General features: G+C 35.9%; 1 protein-coding gene across 12 annotated transcripts in view; it reads right to left on the bottom strand.

Annotated features, from left to right (window-relative positions):
• Positions 1–22,548, bottom strand: part of PCDH9 (protocadherin 9) — an 881,206-nt gene that overhangs the window by 415,766 nt on the left and 442,892 nt on the right. The window lies entirely within an intron of this gene.

Genomic DNA, 22,548 nt, shown 5'->3' on the forward strand with positions numbered 1-22,548 from the left:
TTCAACTCTTACTATCACAGAAAGAGTAGAGTATGACCCATATCCCCTAAGTAAGCAAAGAGGTCAGCTTAAAGAGTAGGTTTAGTAAGATGTAACATCTGTCGGTTTTGGTAGCATGCCCCAAAGTCTTAGATCAGTCCACTCTTTTCCCTCACGAAGACTAATTTGTAACAGTGTGCTGGATATTTTCCCTTCTCACCTGCTTTGTGCCCAGAAGGCTGACCCCAATAGATGGTGTCAAGAGGATCCTCCTGCCCTTTGTCTTCTTGTTGGGTTCAGCCAAAGGGACATAAGTAGGGGATTGGATGGTGGGCAGAGAGACAAGTCAGGGTAATTATTCCCACAGATTCCCTCATCAGAGAGCTACTCTGGCAGTCTTGTGACCCTCCAATCAAGACCACAGGTTTTGCCACAGAGCTTCTCCTACTGTAACAATAGCGCTCTCCCGCATCCTGGGAAACTCTTTCCTTTTTGGCCCATCAGGCAAAAACCGACCCTTGGCCTCCTTAAATCTATTTTAAACACTAAAGCCAAAGAAGCTTTTCAAAATTACAAATATGGTCGTTAATCAAGCCTAAATTCTGAACTTGAGTTCCAAAATGCAGTAGGTCCTGGCTTCTCCTATCACCCCAGTTTCACCTGAATTACCTCCTACTTCTCCTTCAGGACTCAGCCTAAATGTCGTGTGCCATCTAGGTTTGCACCCCCACTGTGTTCCTGTACTTGTTCATAGCAGTCATCTGAATTTTAGTCATTTGTTTACTTAGCTTTTGACTTACAGGAAAATACGGACCACTTTCTTTCTTCCCTCCCACCTCTCTCCTTCCCTCCCTTTCTCTCTTTCTTTCTCCCTTCCTTCTTCCTTCTTTCCTTCCATCCTTCCTGTCTTCAGACTTTATCATTCAGTCTTTCTTTCAGTTTGTCCTTTTCATAAACATTTAGCAAGAGCTCACCCTGGTCCCTGCCCTCCTGGATATTACATTTTGACAGAAAAGGAAAATGTTAAACCATTAATTGCCCTACTAATCATTTAATCATAATCATGCTAAGTGCTAAGAGGGCAAGCTTTAAGGTCATATACCATTTTTGTTGTATTAACATCAGAACCGACAGAAACTGGCAGCTAATAGACCTGTCATAAATTTAGGAGGCAGTATAGAGTTTTTGGGTTTTTTTGAGATTGGCAACTAAGCTAACATCTGTTGCCAATCTTCTTTTTTTTTTCTTTTCTTCTTCTTCTTCTCCCCAAAGCCTGCCAGTACATAGTTGTATATTCTAGTTGTAGGTTCCTATGGTTGTGCTATGTGGGATGTCGCCTCAGCAAGGCCTGATGAGCAGTGCCATGATCATGCCCAGGATCCGAACCAGTGAAACCCCGGGCTGCCGAAGCGGAGTGCACGAACTTAACCACTCCGCCATGGGGCCAGCCCCACTAGAGTTTTGAAAAACAACATTGGTTGCGCTGTCAGTTCTAATTGGATTCAAATTTTGGACTCTGGCTTTCTTTACCTATGGACACTAGACAAACTGATTTACCTTCCTAATTCTCAGTTTCCTAATTATAAGTGAGACATACAATTTTCCCTATGGAATTACCCTAAGTATTAAATGAGAAAAAGTTACATAAATCACTAAGAAGAGAACCTGATAGACATGTAGAGCTAACATTATAGTAGTATTTCTAGAAAGGCAAAGATATCTTGGGCTATGTACACAGATTTGTAAGAAAAAGAAGAACAAAAAGATCCAAAATAGTCTATATCTTTTCTATTTTTAGAAGACTATCACAATTTAAATTAACCATAATTAAAACTTCCCCCAAACGTGGAACAATTGAATTTTAAGCAGAGGCATAAGGTAGCCAACATTCTGGCATAAGGAATTAGAAAAAATATTACATTAGCTTCAGAAATATAGCTTTAGGTACAAGAAGCCACCTGGCAAATGCAATAAAACAGCTTTATTAATACAGTGTGTTTCATGCATAAATCTGATCAGATTTGCTCTAGCAATCATCCTGTGTGCCTCGAGACACCTGCAGTAGGAGAAGAAATCGTGTTTTTATACATTCTTAAAACTCCTATCCTCTGTGGCCTCTGCTGAGTGTAAATTTGCCATACAAAGTTAAGCGATACCTGTTTATCAGGAGCAGGCTTTGTTTACATGGAAGTGTTCAATTTCTAGCTTATTCTTGCCTCATTTATAAAATATTCCTGAAGTTTTTTGCATTTGGTAAATATTAACCACATAAAAGCTGTGTATTATTCTTTTATAATTACATTACTCTTTTATATATTATTCAGTAATGAACTCTATTACTGAAATATTTGCTTGAATCATCTCTGAGAAAATTACAGCAATCAGAAACATTGTCTTTTGATTTTCTTTATTTTATACCACATAAACTTATGTATAAATCACTCTTAACTGGTGTTAATCTTGGTTTACATAACGATATCTCTAAGTGTCACAAAGGGGGCATCAACATAAGCATAATAGAACATTTTAACAAAATAAGAATAACAAAAATTAAAACCATGAAAAGCTCAAAGTTAATCTTATAAGTTTGAAATACTATATTTTTATTGTTCATTCTCAAATATCAAATTATATAATGTTTTTCAAAGCATACCAACGTCATAGGACTATCAGTACTTATACCTAGTATATTAGTCATTAATATTTCTCTGCCTTCTGTGCATAGATTCACGTTGTTTGCTGGAAAATAAGCCAGGAAAAACTGTCTCACAAAAATAGTTTCAGGCATTTAAATTTAGTTGATTACAAAAGGATGCTAGCAACCTTAAGTTTAGCTTGATTAGACATGAACTGAATAAATTAAACTAAATGTATAAGTTGTAGAATTCCAGTTTTTGTGGTAATATGAAGTATCCATTCAACCCCATGACTGATTCTAAGCGAGCCAGCTGGTGTGTCATCCATGTATGACCGTTCCCATCACATCAAATACAAAAGAAAATGGAAATGATACGCTTACTCAGTGTTTTCCAATAGAACTTTCCTCAATGATGGAAGTGTTCCGTATCGGTGCTGTCTGATATGATAGCCTCTACCCACAAGTGGCTATTGATCACTTGAAATGTGCCTATCGTAACTAATGGACTAAATTTTTTATTGCACTAAATTTTCATTAATTTAAATCTAAACAGCCACTTATGGCTAGCCGCTATCATATTGGACAGCAGGGGATGGTCTGAATAATTGTCCCTGCACCTAATCCTGCAATTTCTTAAGTTAACATTTTCATCAAGAAACAAGACAAATATGTCCAAATATATTCATAATAATCTGCTTTGAGTTGCAGAATATGACTCTTCCTGAGTCTCTTTAGTAAGATTCATAAGGGACTAAAGATCACAGGAGACAGACCTGCTATTATGAGAGTCAATGTCTGACTCACCCCATCTTTTCCTGGGGGAATAAAAAGCCACCTTGCAAACCTAACGTGCTCGCACTGTCCCTATGTGAATCACCGTCTGCTTCTGTGATGAGAGGAAGAAGGCAGTTTCCAAACAGATGATTTATCATTGTGCAGAAGAGAGAAGGGAGAAGTGATGGAATCACTTCCTTTTTCTGCTCATCCACTAGATTTTAACTCCGGAGGGAACTCATCAGCAAATTTTAAAAGATATTTAACATATTTCCAAAGCATATAAAATGGACAGATTGAGGATGCCGTGCCAAACATACTGCACTGTGTTTATATTTTAGTCTTACTTGTTCTATAAAAGAAGCCTATGTATTTATTGTGCTTCATCAAGGTACCAACACTTGGGCATTGCTCAGCCCTAGAGTTTTCATATTGATCCCTCGAGGTGATTTACAATACCCTAAATGACGTATTGTTATTATCACCTAAGCATTAAAGTGGCCTAGATTCAAGTAAAATCAGTACTCAGTGGGCAATAATTCTATTGTGTATAATTACAATTGCCCATGCCCTCCTAACTTTTAGCCAATGTTCATATTCACTCACCTTCAATCAGACAGCTTGTTTTATCTATTCAACTTTGGCTACTTGGCTCCCTGGAAAAATTTTCCATTTTATCATCAGCCAGCTTATTACTTTTCCTCACTTGATTTAATTTGGATATTATTTTCTAAGTATATGACATTGAATTCCTTTATAATTATCAAATTCTATCTGCATGATGATTAAGTTCCTATTTTTTATGCTGATTACTGCTAATGCTTTATAAAAGGAAGAGTCTTTTACCTGAGCAGCTTTGATTTATGGATTATGAACTAACACAGTGTTTCTTTCAAAAATGACATAACATTTGTTTGCTTTTTAAAAAGGATCACTTTTCAAGAATAAGAAGTGGAATAAAGAGATTTATCAGTGTCTCAGGAAGCAGGGCATGCATGAGGGAAAATGAAATCACTTTGCATTTTCAAAATGCCTAATGTTGCTTTCAGAGTTGCGTAGAGTGTCCATATAATTTATCATCCAGAATGGGACCCTTTTGAGAGTGAAATAAGGCTCTGTTAACAATTAATGTGTAAACAGGGACTGTCCATGGAAACCAGGATATAGTGACCCTGGATTTAAGAGGACTTGGATATATCATGGGAATTCCCCTTCAGATGGAGACAAACCCCCAGGAATATAGCAATCCAAGCCTCTCTTGAAGTGACGCCTGAGCTCCTCTACATTATAAGGGGGCCCATTAGCCTACCATGTTGGAGGCCCACTGGTACAACTTCTGTTTTTATTTCAAGTCTTCTGGCACACTCCCATTGATCAGGATCTTGCTCTGTTTACTGTATTCTCTAAAGTGTCATTACCAAACCCCATTTCAAAATTTTCTCCATTTTTCAAGAGCCTACTCAAACATTCTGCTATAGACTGAATGCGTTTCCCTAAAATTTCATATGTTGAAACCTAAGCCCCTAGGTGATGGTATTTGGAGGTGGGATCTCTGAGAGGTGATTCATGGAATATGGAGTCCTCACAAATGGTATTAGCGCTCTTATCAGAGGCCCCAGAGAGCTCCCTTGCCGCTACCACCATGAGAGGACACAGCATAAAGACTGCCATCCACGAACCAGGAGGTAGCTCTCACCAGACACTGAATCTTCCAGTCAATGAATCTGCTAGTGCCTTGATCTTGGACTTCCCAGCATCTAGAACTGTGAGAAATAAACATCTGTTGTTTATAAGCCACCCAATCCAGGGTAGTTTTGTTATAGCATCCTGAACAGACTAAGGCATCATCTTTCCTCCCCAGTATCATCTCCAGTAACATCTGTGAAAATATTTCCTCTGGCCCCCAGGTTTGGACTTTACATTTTACCTCTCATTTTAGTTAAAGTATATTCCTTCATGTTGCAGTTAATTATTTACATATCATTCCTCCAGGATGGCAGAGTGCTGCCATTTCCTTGTTTGACTCTAATGATGCTTGTCACAGTGTATTTCCACATAGTAATTATTGAGTTGGTTAAACAGATTACTGAGGAGGTATTTGAGGAAGTTGGTAGTTAAACAAGAAATACACTACTAACTCCAGTTATTGTCTACTATGTGCCCAGAACTGTGATGAATGTTCTAAAATATTTCACAGAACTCTAAACTACACATAACTAACGTGCCAATGAGGAAGCTGCTACTCAAAAAGTTAAATATTACATCCTGAGTCATAGAGCTACTAACTGACCAATCTGAAATTCAAACTCAGGCCTGCCAATTACAAAGAATGCAGGAATATAGCCAGCAGCTCTGTATGGTTCTCCGTCTACTCTCTTCTGTTAATACTAACCATCTTCCCTGGGTGGTGGACCTTGCCTTTCTTGCCTATCTTCTTATTTACAACATAGATTAAATAAATAATTTTTAGTTTCCTTAACATTTCCCCATCTTATAGTACATTTAAGATTTTTGAGCTTTAAGGACATGATTTTTACAAATTAAGCTACTTTTTTGTGTTTATCTTTAGCTCACTTCCAGTTTATCCTATCACTATTTCACAGTTGAAGAAAATTAGTTTGTCAGAGAGCTCCCTATGCAGTCACCTTGATTTTGGTAGCTATTCTACTGATCACTTCCTCCCTGGGATTATTCATAATTCTAAAGTACAATCACATTTTTCACATTTCCATTCTCCTTGGACAATATTTCAATTTAGAAAGGTTGTCCATGAAAGAAAATCTCTCTTTTGTTTTAAATTTTATTTTTAAAATTGTATTTCCTAAATACGTCTTTCATATTTCACTAGGAACAGCATCTGTGTCTTTATACTTTAAACCTGACCCTAGGAGACCATGCAGAGTATTGAAGAGAGCAGACCCTGGTTGCCAATCCAGGGTTCAAATCCTGACTGCGTGCCCTCCTGCTGTTTCTCAAGCATACCAGGTGCTCTCTTGACTTAGGAACTGGCATGTTCCCTCTGACTAGAAGGTTCTTTTCCCAGATAATGGCCAGCTTGCTCCCTTTCCTGGGATCTTTACTGAAGAGCTATGTTTTCAGTGATATTCAAGACCATTCTGTTTAAAATGGACTCCCGCACCCTACTCCCTACTCAATGTCCTTACTTTATAATTCTTTAAAACACTTATGAATGGCTAATATACTGCATTTTCTAACTTATTTATTTCTTAGGTCTCTTCCATAATAGAATCTAAGTCCTAAGAAAACTTCTGATTTTTGTTTAGCTCAGTGCTTTATCCCCAGTGCCTAGAACAGTACCTACCACATAGTAGGTGTTCAATAAATATTTTTTGACTGACCAAATCAATTAAAAATTTCCTTTGCAAAAATTGCACTTAATAAAAAAATATTTGTTTTATTTTTTACCACATCACGTGCAGTTTAAAAGACCCATAAACCTTAATTGAAGTAATGGCATGAAGCTGTAATTGTGGAATTTTAGGCCATGCTAAGGAATGGAAGAGGGCTAGGTATTTCAAGAGATTTTGTCATTCTAATTTACTCACATGTGACTCACTGTATGAAGCAGTCAATATTAAGTAGCACAAAACTGAGTGGAACTTGCTAGAGATACGTCTTTGAGTATAAAGAAATCATGAAAAGAGATCTCCTGTTTCTAATTGTCCAAGTTATCACACCGACTTTATTTAGATATCATTTGATTTTATTTAAATTAAGGTTAAGTTAAAATTAACTAACAAACAATCAAACAGAAAATGACTTTTGTTGTATTAGCGCCACGCATATCAGTCACTCCACATTCTGCCCTTAATGGCACAACTGCACTAGGATTCACCTCTTCCAGGGCAAAGTCAAAACATGGACGGAATCCAACTTTTAATCAGCTGTACAGATGGGTTTATTTCACGAATATGCTATGTTGCACAGATGGAAGTTCCTGAATGCCTGACAAGGTGTTAAAACTGCTACTGATATTACAAAGGAATTAAAAATCAGCACAGGAAATTATAATTAGTAGAGGCTTGGTCTCTGAGGAGTGCATTAGCTCAGCACTTATATCTCGTCTTTGGCAGGAAAAGAAAACATTTGGGGAGAAAAATCAAAAAGAACACATTAGGCTTACACGATGTCAGATTTTATGAAATATTTTTTGGCCGTGTAAGGACTTAGTAACTTAAGTAACATGCTAAACTGGTAGAACATAGGAATTCACTTCTTTTAAAAAGTATTTCAACATCACTTATTATTAAGGAAATACAAATGAAAACTACAACGAGATATCATCTCACATTTGTCAGAATGGCAATAACTAACAAGGCGAGAAATAAAGGGTGAGGATGTGGAGAAAAGCGAACCCTCATACACTGCTGGTGGGAATGCAAACTGATGCAGCCACTACAGAAAACAGTATGGAGATATGTCAAAAAATTAAAAATAGAAATACCAATTCCACTACTGAGTATTTATCCAAAGAACATGAAATCAATAGTTCAAAGAGATTTATGCATCAATATGTTCAACACAGCATTATTCACAATAGCCAAGATGTGGAAGCAACCCAACTAGCCATCAATGGAGGAATGGATAAAGAAGATGTGGTATATATATACATATACACAATGGAACACTACTCAGCCATAAAAAAGACAAAATCATGCCATTTGCATCAACATGGGTGGACCTTGACGATATTATGCTAAGGGAAATAAGTCAGACCAAGACAAACACCATATGATTTCACTCATGAGGAAGATAAGCAAACACATGAATAAGGAGATCAGATTATTGGTTACCAGAGGAGAAGAGGGTAGAGGAAAGGTGAAAGGGATAAAGGGGCACATATGTGCAGCGATGGATAAAAACTAGACTATTGGTCTGAACATGATGTAGTCAATATATAAACTGATGTAAAATAATGTACACCTCAAATTTACACAATGTTGTAAGCCAATATGACCTCAATAAATTAATTTTTTTTTAAAAAGTGTTTCAAGGGTTTGGATTTTTAAAATTCCATCCTATCTGAAATTAACTATAAAAACAATACTTCAATCATGAAACTAGTACATAAGTTATGAATTTATTTTAGTTATTTATTAAGCTAATTCAATAAAATAAATCATGCAATAGTCAATTTAGGATGAAATGGCTTCCTGTAGGGCTCAAACAATCAGCAGCCTCTAGGCACTATCTAAAACTTTGACTCAAACACTGTGGTTCCTTATTATGAGATCATTTTCTTCATGGAAAATAACTGGTAAAAAGATAAGTATTTTCATTCTTCTCTTCAAGTAAATCTGAATATACTTAATTTCCTGGATTCAGAGTTTGGTATTTTCATTTTTTGCAATTTTTTTAACATGAACATCTTGCATCACATCACATCTCACGTTCTTAACATTACAGCTTGCCTTGGTAGTCCATCCTTCCTCCCACTCCCATTTTCCCTCCTCCACCAACTGCAAATGTTAAGAGTTTATATTCATCCTATTTATGAAATGGAAAATTCCTAATTCCTACAAATTAGGAATCTGAAAGAATTTTAATGGCATAGGCATACTTAAATTATTTCCTAGTCTAATAAAAGAACTAAAAAAGCAATGAGAGTTTAGGAGACATGGCTGTCAGCTGGCTGAGTTATTTATTTGGGGAGACTGCAGGCTAACGATGTCAATTATGGCGACATGAAGTCAATCAGCTTACAAACAGGCTGCCCAATATAGTAGCCAGTTGCCACACGTGGCTATTAAACATTTGAAATGTGATTAGTCCAAACTGAGGTGTGCTCAAAATGTAAAACATACATTAGATTTAAAAAAAAATCTAAATATCTCATTAATGTTTTCATTTTGATTTCAAGTTGGAATGATAATGTTTTAGACACATGGGATTAAATAAAACACATTGTTAAAATTAATTTAAATTAATTTAAAATTGCATATATGGCTTGCATTAGGGGCTCCCATTATATTTCTACTAGACAGCAGTAGTAGAAAATTTATTTAGAAAGAATATCTCAAAAAGGGAGTGTCCTGCAAGAGGTAATTACACATAACTTCAGTCAGATAAATATGCTTTCTTTTCTGTCAAATGGTAATGGATATTATTAATATTTCTAAATTAATGACCCACTATACAGCTATGGCTCATTTAACATAAATTAATCTAAACAATTTTGCATTTATGTGTTTTAGTGTTGTTCTTCCCATTGCAAGAACACAAACTTTTTCTAAAGCAGCAAGACTGGTTCAGGACAAGAATCAAAGTAGCTCCATAGGCCATTTAACTCTCTGAAGGGACCCATACATGGTCTTAATCACTCCTTGGGTTTCTGCTTCTCTCTGCATGCAGCCTCTGGCTTTTTTCTCTAGTCCTTGTTTTCTTGACTCCCTGTACTGTTTTCTTCCTTGTCCTTCTCAGCTTTGGCCATTACATAGCCCCAAAGGGCTGTCCTCTACTCTCTCTCTTCATGTGAATTTTTTTGCTTTTGTTCCCAGTGTTCTCAGTCAATTCCCTCTTTATTTCATAATTCACCTTTCCTAGAGAGGGAATCTGATTGTCCTCGCTCATCTTGTCATGCTTTGCCATAGCTCAGAGGTGAGGGCTAACCTCTGTATGCTGCTAGGACATGGCGAGCTGGCAAAAACATTAGACACCTAGATCATACCTTAGCCCAAGCTATAAGCAGGCTAGTTCCCCTCTAAAGCGTCATGCTATCCCAGGTATATCATGACCAATGTCATTTACAATAGAAGAAATGAAATAAACCTAACTGAAACTAATGAATAGTGCCTTCTACAAAAATCGGAATCTTTGATGTTTACCAAGAACACGCATAGATTTTAATGGTTATTATTTTAATTCATTCAAGTATATTTAAGAAACAAACAAAACTCCACACATATTACAGAGTGAAGACACACAATGAAGGAGGTAATCATATTGCTATACTTCTGATCAATGGTAATACTTTCATTTGACGTTATATATACTTTCCCCCAAAAGTTATCACCTCTTTTTTCCCCATATATTTTCTGACTTTACAACACAGCAGTATTGAAATATCCTGAGTATTATCAAACTGTTTGCAAGATTGCATATTTATTCTTTTAAAATTCATTTGTAGTGATTGCTGTATCATTGATTATGATTTAATTGTATCTCCAGGCTGAAATATAACAGAATAAATTTCCAATTTCAAAATGGAAAAATGGGGTTATATAATTGAGAAGAACTTCATAAAGTTTCGATTAAACAAAAATTTCATTAAGGAAAGGATAGTGGTATCACAAGCATCGATACTAGAAATTTAATTATGTAGAAAAAGCTGCTGGTTGCCTACCCCAACAGCCACCTTTCTCTTTCACCTGATTAACAGCACTGTTATGTTTAGATAGCACATTGCCACCACACATAAAAGACTAGACCTGCCGGTATGTCTTGCATCTAGGTATTACCAGGTGCCTAGATTCTGGACAATGAGATATTAGCAAAATGTTGTGTGAGACATCTGGGAAGTCACCTGAAAAGCAAATTAGAGTCATCTATTTTCCTTCCTTTGTTCTTCCGGTTACCTGGAATGCAGGAATGCCGTCTAAAGTTCTAATAACCCTCTAGGACCTATGGTGAGCTTGAGAATGGAAGCCGTATGCCAGGATGTGGCAGCAGTCTCTGAGGCCACTATGAAGAAATCCAGAAACCCTGGACCACCCATCTTCAGACTTAATTTATGTTCAGATACGTAAAGCTTGATTTATTTTAAGTGATTCTTATTTTGTGTTTTTCTATTATATGCAGCTGAATCTAACCCTTATTGATAGAGTATTACTAATGTTACAGTCATGTTCATACTTTATCTCATATAGGCATTTCCCCCAGAACTTATAAATGTAAAACTCTTCTATAGGTGGCTCCATAAATGTTGTATTTTTCTAAAAAAGCAAATTTGCTTTCAGGCGAGCAAGTACTTTATCAATGCAAAACATTTAGACTGCAAATAGCATTTTTATATAGCAAGGTCAGTTAAAAAATTTCCTGAAGTCAATACATCTTGATACTATTTCCAAGAAAAAAATCCTACTTAATTACGATGTTCGCACTTTCATAAACTATAGGTAACCTCTAAGTAATAAACATCTATCTTAGTAATTTTTCTAAACTTTAAAAGGCTCTGCTGCATATTATCTTCCATTATCTCTCATTTTTGAAACTCCTCTTTAGTATTTCCACTATTATTAAAAGTTATGATTCTAAGACACATAAAAATACTAATAATTGTAATTCTTTTCTTTAAAAAATGAGATGACACTAATTGCATTTTTTACACCTGCTTTATTCACTTAACGTTGTAGCAGCTTCATTAGCCATGACATTAAATATTCTCCAAAAGTGGATAAATAACATTCCACCAACAGTTTAACCATGTTTTACACATCTATTAATTTATCATTGCATACTATAGGTTTGTCTAATGTTTTACTATAATGCACCAAGATAACAAGTAAATAAATCCATGTCCCCATCATCAATTACACCTTTGGAAAACTGATGAATGGAATTTTAAGTTAGAAGACATGAGTGTTTTTAATACTAGTGATGAATATTTTCAAATTGATCTCTTAGAAGAATGTATCATTTTGGCCTCCTTCACTGAGCCATTGCCCAGATAGATCACTTAATTATTACTTTTATTTTATTGATAATTTTATTTACTTTGCATTTATTTGACTATTACATTTCTCTTGGTTTTTAATATGGGAGAGGTAGAATTATCCTAGAAGGATTTACCTCAGAGAGCATATATCTATCAAGGCAAGAAAAATGCCATTGGTTTTTCTAGTCTGCTTCAGAAAATTTCATTCTACTGATAAGTGACAGGACATCAGCAACATTAAGATGAAAGTAATGCACGTCTATCATTCTGATCTACCACCTCTTATTCTGTAATCCAATAGAAAGCTGCTGGCAAATGTGAGTGTTAATACTCACTGACTATTTCACCATTTTCCTCAGTTGAGGAGCATGATGGAGCAGGACATGTACAGGTCATTCTACATCACGATTTTCACTCACTGATTACTGTTGAGGTTTTGTGGTTTCCACCAAAACAATTTAACTACTTGAGACTGTCATTTATCTAGCTCATAGCTCTAGAGAGAGACAACAATGATAAATTTTGGAGTTTTTGAAATAATAGTAATATTTTAACTATAGAGCATTGCCCAGGTGTCGTACTGTTACTTCATGTTATATTATCTCATTGAATTTCTTACATTCCTTTTGAAGTGAGATCTTATACTCTACATTAATATTGCTCTGAGAGCTTAAAAATGTTTTCCTGGTCACACAGCTAATTTGCCACAACGGTAAATTGATTGAATGGCCAATATCCATTTCTCCCCCTCCATTTAATAATAGATCCCTGGTATTATTTGAGGTCTACCCGTGCTACCTTCAGCCACATGCATCAATGGTAGCTAGGTACAATTCCAAGCTGCAGAGTGAGTCATCCTAAGAATCAGCCATGTGGAATTGCCTGGTGACTGCTCCTGATCAAGGATTGGAGCTATTATATAAGTTGGTCCAATAGGACCAAAGGACAAGGCTTATGCTCTGTGCTTAGGGGAAGAGGTTTGCCTTTATGGACTCCTTCCACATATGAAGAAAACTACCCAAATTGTTGCTTGTGTCCATCTTGTAACCATGAGGAGAACTAGAATGACTCTCATGCTAAATGGCAGAATATAGAAGAAAGTTCCGGATTCCTAAGTCACATTGAGTTGTTGACCTGATTGCATCAAAATAACTAAGTGAAGTACAAGTTTTCTTATTTTCTAAAAAGTCATTTTGAATCAACGTTTCTGTTATTTCCAGCCTAAATCATCCAGCCTGTTCCTCTGGCCTATCAGAGTCAACAACCATGCTCTTTCAACTGCTCTAGCCTTCCAGAAGGTAGGACTAGCTCCAACTGGGGGGAAATTCCATTCCCATTGAGGTAAATATGTGACTTAAATGTAGCAAATAGCTTAACGTTTTAAATTGGAAACCAAAACAAACAATAAAGCTGTTCATATTTGAGAAAATTTAACCTGATTAAATTTCAAAACATAAAAAAAAGGCCTTGACATGCATATTAAGGAAAGGAAACAAAATTAGAACCAATGATGAATTACAAGAGATGTCTAAGCAATGCATTAAAAAGGATAAATAAGACAACACAGATGATAGTAACAGATTCTCAAAAGCAAATTAATAATATTTATCTGACTTCCAAACCTCAAAGGTTTAGCCAAAAACCAATCCTAACTGAAAAATTTAGATGGGAAGCAGAATGAATTATGGATTTCTAATTTGTGATCTTTTGTCACAGAAATAAATCAAGTTTGTTCACTTTTGTGCTTTTGTGTGTGTGTGTATGTGAGTGTGTGTGTGTATGTGAGTGTGTGTGTAATCAAGCACATGACTCTCAACTACATGCAGTGTTGTTTGGTGTAACGCCAGTCTCTTTAGCTAGTAGCCCTGACATACAAGGTTGGAGCGAGACATAGTAAAGAACACAGAGCATTTTATATGTGATATTGTACTGTCAATATTTTTCCAGAGGGAAGACTCTTTTTTTTTTTTTTTGGTGAGGAAGATTGGCCCTGAGCTAACATCTATGGTCAATCTTCCTCTTTTTGCTTGAGCAAGATTGTCCCTGAGCTAACATCCATGCTAATCTTCCTCTATTTTGTATGTGGGATGCTGCCACAGTGTGGCTTGATGAGTGGTGCATAGGGCTGCACCTGGGATCTGAACCTGGGAACCCCGGGCTGCCAAAGCAGAGCATGCAAACTTAAGCACTATGCCATGGGACTGGCCTCCCAAAGTGAAGACTTTTAAAGGATAAATGTTAAGAAAACGCTAAATTTGGATTTGCTGCTTTATTTTAGTTATTACTGAATGATGCTTTTGAACTGTCACCCAATGTGTCTCAAACCCAGCTAGTTTTCAGAATCACCTGGGGAGATTTTTTTCCCCAACCACTTAGGGCCTCAGTGTGCTTTATTTTAGTTATTACTGAATGATGCTTTTGAACTGTCACCCAATGCGTCTCAAACCCAGCTAGTCTTCAGAATCACCTGGGGAGATTTTTTTCCCCAACCACTTAGGGCCTCAGTGCTACAACTCCTCACTGTCATGGGGTACATAGGCCTTGTATATTACTAATGCACCATAATAAAGTCTTTGATAATGAGGTATGTTAGCAACTCCTCAAGATATAAAGATACAGAACTTGGAAACATACACTCTCATTTGTTTTTTCACTTTGGCTCATGCTTGAAGCAGTTAGGGTGACAGCATGGGCACAAGACACCCAGTCTTGGGTTTAAGTCCCTGTTCACCATATTGCTATTTGGCAACCTAAAGTAAGTTATATGATTTATTTCACTGTCACCTTCCTCATCTGTAATAAGGTAATCATAGTATACATGTCATAGGGATGTGACTGTTAAGTTGAATAGCATTTGTAAAGACATTTAATGACGCCTGGAATCTTTAGCCTCTCCCTATTGTTCCAAAGTTAAGTTTTGGAATTGCTTGCCGGCTCGCTGACTTCCATTCTGAATTTCAGGTTGACATTTTAGTCTATTACCTCCCAGGTTACAAAGAGAAACAGTTTTTTTTTCTTCCTGGGCTTCAAGTCAATATCTTAAAGACTCAAGGGAAAAATCAAAACAAAATAAAGCCAAAAATCCCAGCAAACTAAACTCATCCTACGCCTGTCCTCACAGCAGTCTTATTGAATGAAATCAATGGTTAATCCCTGTTGTCTTCCCTCTTCAGTCTTCCTTCTTTCCTGGCAACACAAGACACAGGGAGAGTTTCCTGGAGGTAAGACTTCCACTCTGACTAGGAGATCCAGAATTCCCCTGGTTCTCTACAAACCCACCGGACTTTTAAAATCTTTCTGTTCTTCCTCTCCTGGCCTTTACCAGGAAGGCTCAGCAATCCTAGCCACCCAAGCAGCAATTACAACAAACATTTCCCATTTATGAGTGCTTTCAATGTGTCAGGGTCTGACAAGCAAGACATTTACAGATGCTGTCCCATTTAATCCTCACAAAGTCCCTATGGATTATGGGTAATTCAGACCCTGAGGAACTTGCTCAAGTTGAGTTGGGTGACATCTAGCAAAGCTGAGATGCGTGTAAATGTCTGTTTGACTCTGTAGCCCAGATTTGTAACCCAGCACTCTTCCACCTCAAGGCAATCTCCTAGGTGGCTTACAGTTCCTATTAGCCAGGCCATTAACAATCCAAGAATTTCTGTATCAACTAGCGCCTGCTGTTTAAGGGCATACTGAAATGATTCTTTCCTTGGCAATTAGGCAAACTTAAATTTTTACCTCCAGCTTATCAAACTAGTCTCCATACAGTAAGGCACTAATCGATCCACAATGATTTTTTTTCAGTTAGGAAGACTTTTGCTCAGAAACTAGCCTCTACTTGCAAAGCAACTGAAGATACTTCCAGACTCCAAAATGGGTTACACATGTCCTTTTTGGCTCTGTAATCTCCATTAACAAAACAAAACAAAAATTTTTTAAAGATTGGCACCTGAGCTAACATCTGTTGCCAATCTTCTTTTTTTTCTCTCTCTCTCTCTTCTTCTTTTCCCCAAAGTTCCCTAGTACATAGTGGTATATTCTAGTTGTGGGTCCCTCAGCATACCCTGATGAGTGGTGAGATGTCTGAGCCCAGGATCTGAACCAGCAAAACCTTGAGCCACAGAAGCAGAGCACGTGAACTTAACCGCTCAGCCATGGGGCAGCCCCAATAAAGCAAATTTTAAGATTGCATTTACCCCCAGTACTCCATCTCCCCTGTTCCTGCTTCCTTGGTCTGGCTACCAGTTACTGTCTTCTAACATACCATGTAATTTCTTTTCTTCTTCTGTTCGTTACCTGGCCTCTGTCACACTTTTGTCAGTGTTGTTTGTCACTATATCCTCCACATCTAGAGCAATATCTAGCATATAATAGGTGTTCAACAAATATCTGCTGAATTCTCAGTAAACACAAGTGAATACTGAACAGATGTGTCTATTGTTTGGTAAAGAATTCTGCTCATTTTGAGTAACGCTGAAGTCTACAATACTGTGAACCGCGATTTTTCCAGGGCACCCGTCCCCTAATAGAATAGCTGGATTGTAGTAGGGTACTTACCAGGTAATACTAAACTGTTTCTAACATGGCTCTACCAATTTTTTGTTCCATAAAGCAAAACAATTTCATTGAAGGCACATGCAGACCACTTGGCAATGTCAGATTTTTTTAAATGTTTTTCAATCTGATAGGTGTGAAATGGTATTTCACCATTGTTTGACTAGAATTTCCTTGGTAATTAATAAGGTGGGACTTTATTTCATACAGTATAAACCTTTATTCTTTCTCTTTTGTAAAATTATTTTGCCAATTTTTGCCCAATGGATTATTGTTTTTTTCTTATTGATTCATAAAAGTTCATTAAATACTTTGCATAGTAAGCATTCATAGGTTAAATAAGTGGCAAATATCTTCTAGTTAATGGTTTGACTTTTCTTTCATTTTTGGGTAACTTCTCGTAAAGAGAGGTTCTTATTTATTGTAGTTAAATTTAGTCTTTATCAGCATGGTTTATAATTTTTGTGTGTTTTTAAAAAATTCATGAACTTGACTTCTAAAAGTTTACTGGTTTTGCCTTACATATTTGGATTTTTAATGCATATGGGGTTGGATCTATATGTATAGTGTGAGGCAGGGGCCTAGTCAATGTTTGTATTCAAATGAATAACCAACTCACCCATCAATATTTATTGAAAGTTCTATGCTTAACCCAATGGTGTGCAATGCCACCTTTCTCATATATCAGATATCCCTGTTTATTTTTCAAGGGTCCAATGTCATATATAATTTCAAACAATATTTTTCCATGTGGCCAAAATCCTTATATATATATATTTGTTTTTATATAATTTAGTTTTTATATATGTTTTATATATATGTTTAGTTTATATATATGTTTTTATATAATTTATAATATATATTATATATATATATATGTTTTTCCCCCTGAGGAAGATTCACCCTGAGCTAACATCAATGCCAGTCTTCCTCTACTTTTTAGTATGTGGGCTGCCAGACAGCATGGCCGCTAACAGAGTGGTGTAGGTCTGCAGCTGGACATGGAACCTGGGCCACCAAAGTGGAGTGCACTGAACTTAAGCACTAGGCCACCAGGGCTGGCCCGATCCTTAGCCATATTTTTAATCTGTGAACCTTTATAGAGGATTAAAGAAGAAATGGCATGTCCCTCAAGAATCTGATCTCCTAAGCTGTTTTTAAAATTGTATTTTATCTTAGCCAGTCAATGTGGGCTCTCTATGGGAGGTAAATTTCAATAAATAATCAATCAAACATAACGTAGGAAAGTTAATGCTCAAATGCAAGACAATTTCTAAACAGGCAATTTACTATTACTATGCAAATTCTCCAGCTCCAAGCCTGTGGTAAGGCAGGCACTATTGTGTGAGGTTAGCTATCATCTTTCACCACGCACTGGATTTATTGCAAGAGTAGGTGGAGTGACTTTGCTTTCTATTGTAGCTTTGTTAATCTGCAATAATGCAAGAGCAAGCCTTTGCAAAGAAACACATCAAGAAATTAATACATTTTAAATAAGTACAACAAAATCAAGGTCGGTAAGTCATAAAACACAGAGCATTTAATGTTTGACAATTATTTTATGTTTTGAATTTGTGATGAAATAGTCCATATATTATAACTGGGCGGTATTTTACAAAAATAATTAAGTATGTGTTAAAAAGAGTGCTCATTACTACGCTACTCTGGTAGACCCTTCAAGTGAAATAATTTTACGGTATTGGCAATGTTAAAATGACTAACTCTGCAGGACTTTAAAGCTTTTGTAATTTACATGCACACATATAATAACATTGTATTATAATAGTTTTCTAAACATATATAGACCACACTCTCTTAACTCCTTCTCTATCATGTGGACTTTCCTACAATAGAAATATTATAGTGTATCAATTACCACCCAAATATATTAAATTATGCTCCCAAAAATCTTTGTTCTAGTGACCTAAAGTCAATAGATACTTATTCTAAGACTCTTAAAGACCTGGGTTATGAATTTTACAATGGAAATCAATAATTTCCTACTCAGAATGTTTACTTTGCTCTACCAGAGTGCTTTGCAAATTTCACTTCACAAAACTCCAAGGGTCTATTAAGGTATATGCATGTGGTTTTATGTAACGCAGTCATTGAAAATATTTTTCTTGTTGGTCAATATATCACCTTCAGGATTTATTCTAGGGTCATATGAAGAATTCCTCAGTAATAGGAAAAATGTATTAATATACGTAACTGGATAAATTATTACAAGGATATGCCAGTTAAAAATTATGTGAACATAAGCTTTTACTAAATATATAACACATATATATGTATCAGTTCTATGAAGATAGGAGAAAACAGGCCATATACATGTGATTCATTGTAAAACTCAAGCCTATGATAATTTGGTGTATTAATACAGGTTACCTTAGAAAACTTCTAATCACTAAATTGACTCTATATATGTGCATGCATGTCATATATACATATACACACATGAATGACATATAGGTATATATAGACCTGCATGTGTAGGTCATATATCTATGTTGTATATATGTCACGTATGCTATATATACAAATGTACATGTTATATATAACATGCATACACACGTATAGAGTCAATTTTCTGATCAGAACTTTTGTTCAGACATATATTTGTGATTTTGCACTTAAGAGTAGGATGCAAAACAAGTGAAACACTACATCAGAATACTCTGAGTAGTTACATACAGTGTGTTGGTATCCAAAATGTTAAATGAATCAGTGAAATAGCTTAGAAATAATTTCAACAGTGAATCAAAGAATGAGTAATATTTTCCCCTTAGTAGATCGGATGTCATTATGCTGGGATCCTTTGTGAAACAAAACAAATAAATAAATAAAATTATTAAAGTTGGCTTTTTCTACCAATTTAACAATTTCACAATACTGCACATGTAATATATAAAGAATAGGTAACATGGTACCTTATAATGCATTGTCATATGATAGTCAGAACACCTGGCACCCGGGGCTACAGTTAATCTATGAACATCTACCAAGCACAAGGCACCCGTCTTCAGCAAACCTGGAGTCTATTGAGTTACTGTTAATTAACCTTGATTATATGTGCGCCTCAAGACCACCACGATATACATTTACCTACGCTATTTCATCAAATACTAGATTTATTGAAAGAGTGGAGAGAATGAATTCATTTTGCTACGGATAGATGGAAAGAGAATATTTCTTCTAAGAAGATACAATCTAGAAAAATAGAGCTAGAAAAGAATTTAGTGCTACTCTAGATGAGTCATTGATTTTACAGATGAGGAAAAGTAGAGCTCAAGAAGTAATTAATTCTAAATACCACCAGTAAATTGACTCTAGTGCTACTATTCATTCACATTACCACTGCACTGAAATATATCTAAACAATCCTCATACTGTCTTTCAACATTTGTAATGTCTTTATTTATTCATTATTAGTGCCAAAACACTTAATTGGAGTATTATGAAATGATTTATTCTTCCATCACATTTATCTCTCTTTGTAGAAATCTATGTGACTGTATCGTATAAAATCCCAGAGAAGACAAAGAGGTATGAGGAATGGCTATTAGAACCTAATTTCCTTCAGAAAGAATTGCGCTGAAAACTTTAACATCTGTAGTACTTGATTATTGAAGCTTTATTTTCATTGGCTTCAAAAAAAATGCTGCTACATTCAAGCAAGCAGATTAAATGTTATTAGCTTTAATACCTTTTAAAACAAGTAATCTGTTGAAGTGATAATGGAATTTAAAGTAAGTACATTTCATTAAATTGGTTGTTACACTATTGAGGTGTCCCTGTTGGCCACATGAATCTCTAAATCTGACATTGCTAATTACAATTATAATAAATGGTGTATGTATACATGATTAACTTCACACTACACTTAAAGCAGACGGAAAGGTAATTGAAGAACTCCACTGTCACGTATCATTCCAGCAAAGAAAAACTGTGTTTGCTATTTTATTTGTCTTTAAATTAAGAAATAGAGGTTTTTCACATAAATGCATGAACCCAGTAAAATCAGAAATTTAGACTGCAATGATTACTTGCCAACTTACTATCAGAAGAAAGGCAGGAGGACTCAGAAGGAAGGAAAGAAGGAAGAGATGACGGAAGGAAGGAAGGAAGATGGAGGGAGGGAAGAAACATTGATAGAAAAGATCTTAGAGTAATCTTTCCATGTTAATGCACCCCAAATTAGGTTTTCAGTTACTTAGCCTTGAAGAATTGGCTCCACTGTTGTACATGGCTGGAGGCATAGTTTCAATACTTCTTTTTGTGTCAAGACACCTGTCTTTTTACTTCGGTGCCAGAAGGGTTTAGCATCTTGTCACTGAAGCAACACAGCCTGCACATTTATAGGTGTCACTCACTCTACCATCTGTTCCTTAGGATAACAGCTACCATTATCACCCAACCTCCACCTGAGGCTTTAACAATCTCTGTGGATTAAAGTTCAGATCTACAAGAAAGAATGACTAGCAGTAACGTAGCCATTCAACTTTGCTTGACCTTAACTCTCCTGCTGTCAATACTGCATTGCAGCCTGTTAAGTTGCTTCTTCATCCTGTAAGGTTCTTGATTAAGCAATGAAAGTGTATAAAAGACTTCCCACTGTTATCAGCATTTTTGGTCCCTTTTCTGTTTCTAATTCACTAAAACACTCAAGGCTACATATATAGTATTTTTAATAACTAAATTTAAATTGAATGAATCCTAATTAGATTTCAGTTCTAGGGTCACTAATCAGATTGTTTCACAAATGGAATTAGCTCAAACACACACACACATAGAAACTGAAATAAGAAAAAGGAGAACATTATGCTAAAAGATTGACAGTACAGGGTAATCAAGTTTCTTAAGAGCATATTTAATATGATATCAATTAGTTTTCTTTTGTAGCCTAAAATAAATAAATTGTATATAATATATATTATAAATTCATTAACAAATTCTTATTGCTAACACTTTCATGAAAAGATACCACCTGACAAATAATTTATAAATACCTTTAATCAAATAATTCTAATCAATATAAGACTGGAGGAAAATATCATAATGCGATATTTTCTCATTCTTTCTTAACTTACTCCCTCTTTTTACTGGTGATATGAAATCTTTTCAGATTTGGAGTGGTATTTTTATGCCCTCTGTATTTTCATGGCTGTGATTATTTCTATATAAGGCATTCTTCCACATTCAAATGATAGGGAAAAGAAAGTGGGCTCTGTTTATTCATTGCCAATCAAGCTAATAAAAATGTTTAGCAAAGATGGTAAAACATGATAATGCTGTCAATTTAAAGCAGCTCATTACAAGGAGGAATGTTTGCATTCGTTTCTTTCTAGAACTGAACTTTTACTGTGGCTATAAAACAGCATCCCTTCATACTACAAACAGTGAATTCTGCTGTATCCTCTCGCTTTCCCCACTGATTTGTTTGTGTGCTTGCTCATTGCTTTTGGAAGGATTCAGCTTTTCTCTCCTCTGGGAAGCAGTAACTGTTGCCCAGTAATGTTCTAGAGAGCTGTCTGCATGCTCTCTCCTCCATTTTATAGGCAATATTAGCAGGTTGATCAGTGATTTATTCAACAAAACAAAGAGTCTAAGCTTTCACTGAAACATGATATTTCCATGACAAGTTAGCGTGATCCTGTGGGGGCATTTTCTACCAGTTATTACCAGCCATTGGCTTACAGGGAACTTCTGGCTTTCATCTGCAGTTGGCTAGCACTTAGAGGTCATGAGCATTCCTGATTCATTTGAATACGTGTGAAGGAAGCTTATTTCCTCAACCAGCTCCACTTTTATTTTTATTTATTTATTTCTGGTGAGAAAGATCGGCCTTGAGCTAACATCTGTTACCAATCTTTCTCTTTTTGCTTGAGGAAGATTGTCGCTGTGCTAACATTTGTGCCAATCTTCCTCTATT

Source organism: Equus caballus, chromosome 17 (genome assembly GCF_041296265.1).
Source record: "Equus caballus isolate H_3958 breed thoroughbred chromosome 17, TB-T2T, whole genome shotgun sequence".
Taxonomy (NCBI): domain Eukaryota; kingdom Metazoa; phylum Chordata; class Mammalia; order Perissodactyla; family Equidae; genus Equus; species Equus caballus.